Below are 5,182 nucleotides of genomic sequence, written 5' to 3'. Positions count from 1 at the left end.
AGGACAACTATCTGTCATGAATACTATGCTTGAGACACACCCCATGAGACTAGCTAAATAAGAAGATCCTAATAAGAAAAAGGGAAAGAACAATCAAAGTTGAGGAATAAAAGAAAAAAAACAAGCAATAAGGCTAGGCACCAATGGTTTTTAATCTTGAGGCATGTGTCTGTGGTGCTCTTGTGTGAGGGAACTACTTGGATGAATAAGCTCTTACGGGTGCCTTATCACTTGGTAACTTGGGTTAACTAACTCGGGATTATCAGCAGAAAGTCCACTATCAAGAGTTACCCTCAATACAGAGCATTTAGTAACCCAAAGAGGTGCTGGACACCAAGGTCTCAAGAAAAGAAAATAAATAAACTATGTGCCTGTGGTGTGTATGTATGGGGGAGAGACTTGAACCAACTGGTTCAGGAGTATTGGCTGAAAGCTTATTTTAAAGAGTTGACCCCTTACAGAGAACTTAGCTTAAGAACGAAAATAAACCCTGAAATGACAATAAAAGGATCAATGAATAAAAGTCTCATGGGATGCAATCAAAGTGAGTGTTCAAGGACATGATAAAGGTCTAAAAGCCAGGAATAAACCTAAGTTGCTATGCATGAAACCACCATAAAACCAGGGACATGACTTCCACAAGAATGACTCATTCCTCTTGGCATTCTATTCATCATTCTCTTGTTCCAGTACTTGCTTAGGGACAAGCAAGCTTTAAGTTTGGTGTTGTGATGCCAGGGCATTTTGGCCAGTTTCACTGACCTTTTCTTTACTGTTTTTAGGGTAGTTTCATGCTTTTCCTTAGGAAATAAGCTAGTTTTGGGTAGATATTCATTTACATCTTGATTCAAGCATACATTATGCACTTTACATGATTTCATGAGGATTTTGCATGAATTTAATGACAAATTGGATGTTGCATTTCCCATGACTTGGACTAGAACTTTGATGCACTCTATTGCTTGATTTCAGGACAAAGGAAGCAAAGAAGAACCACATTAGTAGCTACGTTAGTTACACTAACTTTAACACTAACGTGGAATGGGAGTAACTTGCAAAGTTAATGAGAAAAGTCATTGCCAATAACGCTCTCGAAGCCATCATTTCCCACGTTAAGAGTCATGTTAACTAAGCTAACGTGAACTCTAACGTGGAAGAAAGGAAATGGAGCCAACGTTAGTGACACTTAACATTATCACTAACGTTGGAGCAAGCTCATAAGTGGCCACGTTAGTTGCCTCGTTAACTTAGTTAACGTGGCCTCTAACGTTAAGAAGAAAAGGAAGACGCCAACGTTAGTGTCATTCAACTTTCTCACTAATGTTGGCCAAGTCACAAGAAGCCACGTTAACTCCCACGTTAACCTAGTTAACATGGAAGCTAACGTGAAGAAACTAGGTGGTCGACAATGTTAGTGACACCAAACATTGTCACTAACGTTGGGATGAACACACACTATCCCCAAGAAGCCACGTTAACTCCCACGTTAACCTAGTTAACGTGAAAGTTAACGTGAAGAAGAAAGGTTGTCGACAACGTTAGTGACACCAAACGTTGTCACTAACGTTGGAAGGAGCCAACACAAGCCACAATGAGCCACGTTAACTCCCAAGTTAACTTAGTTAACGTGGAAGCTAACGTGAGGAAAGGGATGATCAGCCAACGTTAGTGACATTCAACTTTGTCACTAACGTTGGAGATGGCTAGCACAGCCACGTTAGAAGCCACGTTAACCTAGTTAACGTGGACTCTAACGTGGGAGCTAAGGGGCACATTGGAACGTTAGTGACAATGTTAAGTGTCACTAACGTTCTCGAAGGTTGGCAACCCTACGTTAAAAGAGCCACGTTAACTAAGTTAATGTGGACTCTAACGAAGGGAAGGGGGAGGATTCTCAACGTTATTGGAAAAGTTGAGTCCCAATAACGTGCCCGAAGGACAAAGAGGCAACGTTAGTGGCAACGTTTGTGCCACTAACGATGAGGTTAACGTGGCTCTTACTTGGGTGAGGAACGTTAGTGAAAAAGTTGAATGTCACTAACGTTCTCAAACCCATATTTTCATTGAACGTTAACACCACTAACGTCCTGAGCTAAAGTCTCTGCCCACTTCACACTTTCTCTCTGCGAGTAAAACCAAGCCCAATGAAGAAGATAACTGCTTCAAACTCAAGATCCAAAGGCCCAGACCCAAGACTTGAAGAGCCAACTAGAAGAGTAAAAGAGTAGTATATATAGGAGTAGCTTTGAATTATTTAGAGAGTTAGAAATTATAGGGAGCCTCTGGGCATAGAACTACTCTCTGTATTTACTTCCTCTGCACTTCTAATTTTCATTATTTATTCTCCATCTTTGTTTTCATTTTCCAGAGCTATGAACAACTAAACCCCTTTCATTGGGGTAGGGAGCTCTGTTGTAATTTGATGGATCAATACTAGTTTTCATTATTCTTCTTCTATCTTTTCTCTTGATTTTACTTGAAAGCTTTCGATCTTCATCCAATTGGGTAGTTATCTTGGAAAAGAAGCTATTCATACTTGGATCTCTTCTGAACCTTGAAAGAGGAATGAAGAGATCATGCTAGAAACGCTTTCTCATGCTGGACCAAATTGGGTTTGGTTGGATATGTGACTATAATCCTCTCAACACTTGATTTGGGAAATGCATGTGGTATAATCAGTGACCATACTTCATCTCTTCTCATGAGCAATTGACCAAGGAATTGGCTATTGATCAAGATTTGAGAGATTGAATTACAAGAAATTGTAATTCGATCACTTAAGATTGCCAAGGAGATCAATGAGTGCATTGATTGAGGGAGAGATGAAAATGAAATTGATCCCGAGAATGCAACATCTCCTGAGCCCAATGAACTCCCCATTCCTGATCTTACCCATTCTCTTTAATTTCAGTCATTTACTTTTATGAGCAATTTCCCAATTCCCATTTAAGATTCTGCAATTTACTTTTCGTCATTTACATTCAGCTTTTTATTTCTAGCATTTACTTTTCTGTTATTTACTTTCCCGCCATTTAATTTTCTGCAATTCTCAACTCAAATTCTGATTAGCTCAACTAGAACATTCCTCTAATTAAAGTTGCTTGATCAATCAATCCTTGTGGGATTCGACCTCACTCTATTGTGAGTTTTTACTTGACGACAAATTCGGTACACTTGTCGAAGGAAATTTGTTATGAGACAAGTTTTCCGTGCATCAAGTTTATGGCGCCGTTGTCAGGGATTGATTGTGCATCAACAATGATTAAATTGGAGGATAACTAGATTGAGCATTTTATTTTTGTTTGATTTAATTTTCTGTTTGAGTCATTTACTTTCTGTTTTAGTTAATTTTCTTCCCTTCCCCCTACTTTTTCTTTGTTATTTACCATTCATTTCACTAACCCACTAACTGTTTGATATATTGCATCACTCACACCAACAGTAATTCTGACAGATATACTTTCCGCACCTATTCTCTTTACTTGTACTTTTTGGTTGTATGACAAGGAGAAGAAGCGGGGCTTCAACTTCCTTTGATTCTGAACCTGAGAGAACCTTCCTTAGACTAAGAAGGGAGGCAAGAGAAAAACATGTAGTTGGTGCCGAAGAAGAGGAGGAACACTTTGAGGAATACTTTGAACCAAACATGGAAGAAAACATGGAAAACCATCGTGAGGAAGTGGCTCACAACCATGGCGGAGGAGGTCGAGCAAATCATGCTGGGGAGGATAGAAGAGTTTTAGGCTCTTACATCAATCCAAACCCAGGAAACTGTGGAAGTAGCATTCAAAAGCCAACCATCCATGCCAACAATTTTGAACTGAAGCCACAGCTCATCACCCTTGTTCAGAACAACTGTTCGTTCGGAGGAAGTGTCCAAGAGGACCCGAATCAACATCTAACCACCTTCCTGAGAATATGTGACACAGTGAAGTCTAATGGTGTTCATTCTGACGCCTATAGACTGCTCTTATTTCCATTCTCACTCAAGAATAAGGCAGCCAAGTGGCTGGAGTCTTTCCCAAAGGAGAGCTTGACAACTTGGGAAGATGTGGTGAACAAATTCTTAGCAAGATTTTACCCCCCTCAACGAATCAATAGGCTGAGAGCTGAGGTCCAAACTTTCAGGCAACAAGATGATGAGACTCTCTATGAAGCATGGGAGAGGTTTAAGGACCTAACAAGGAGGTGTCCACCTGACATGTTCAATGAATGGGTGCAGCTGCACATTTTCTATGAAGGGCTCTCTTATGAGTCAAAGAAGGCCGTAGACCATTCATCCGGAGGATCTTTGAATAAGAAGAAGACCATTGAGGAGGCCATAGATGTCATTGAAACTGTAGCAGAGAACGACTACTTCTATGCCTCCGAAAAAGGGAACACAAGAGGAGTAATGGAGCTAAACAATGTAGATGCTCTGCTGGCCCAAAACAAGCTCATTACCTAGCAGCTGGCTGACCTCACCAAGAAGATGGAGAGAAACCAAGTAGCAGCAATCTCCACTTCATCAACAACCCAAGAAGGAGTGAATGAAGAAGCAGAGTGTAGTCAGGAGCAAGCCAACTACATTGGGAATTCACTTAGGCAAAACCATGATCCATACTCCAAGACCTACAACCCTGGATGGAGGAATCACCCAAACTTTGCGTGGGGAAATCAACAAGACCAAAGCCTTGATCAAAGATGCCCAAATCCCAACAATGTAAGCCACCAACATTTCACATCTAGACCATATCAACACCCCATAACAACAATTCTCCACATCCACATCAAAACCAAAATAATTTACCTCATCCTTCCATGCCTAATCATGATCTACAATCATTTGATGACAGACTCTCAAGGATTGAGAATCTGCTTGAAGGCATAGGCAAGGAGATTCAAGACAACAAGGTGTTCAAGGAGGAAGTGCGAGCCAGTTTCAAGAACCAGGGAGACACAATCAAGAGGTTAGAATCTCAAGTGGGGTATCTCTTTGAGCAAATTTCCAAACCCACAGATGGATTCTCAAGTGACACAGAGAAGAATCCGAGAGGTGAAACAAAGAAAGTAAGATGGGAAGATTGCAAGATGGTCACTATAAGTGATAAGGAGACTGAGGACAAGCCAACCAAGCTGTCAGAACAACCTGAAGATACCTCAGTAGAGAAGAAGGAAAAAGATAATAAAGAACCAGAAATCT

The 5,182-nt window shown here is 40.6% G+C and overlaps 1 non-coding gene across 1 annotated transcript; it reads right to left on the bottom strand.

The window, feature by feature from the left end:
• Window positions 1-4,099: 4,099 nt before the first annotated feature.
• Window positions 4,100-4,203, bottom strand: LOC148564209 (small nucleolar RNA R71). Its single transcript, XR_015884773.1, has one exon. It is a non-coding gene; the product is annotated as a small nucleolar RNA R71 (small nucleolar RNA).
• Window positions 4,204-5,182: the final 979 nt, after the last annotated feature.

This window comes from Arachis ipaensis, chromosome B5, assembly GCF_059453495.1.
Source record: "Arachis ipaensis isolate K30076 ecotype BB chromosome B5, ASM5945349v1, whole genome shotgun sequence".
NCBI classification, from domain to species: domain Eukaryota; kingdom Viridiplantae; phylum Streptophyta; class Magnoliopsida; order Fabales; family Fabaceae; genus Arachis; species Arachis ipaensis.
The sequence above is the reverse complement of the archived record's forward strand: the minus strand, read 5'-3'. Positions and strand labels throughout refer to the sequence as shown.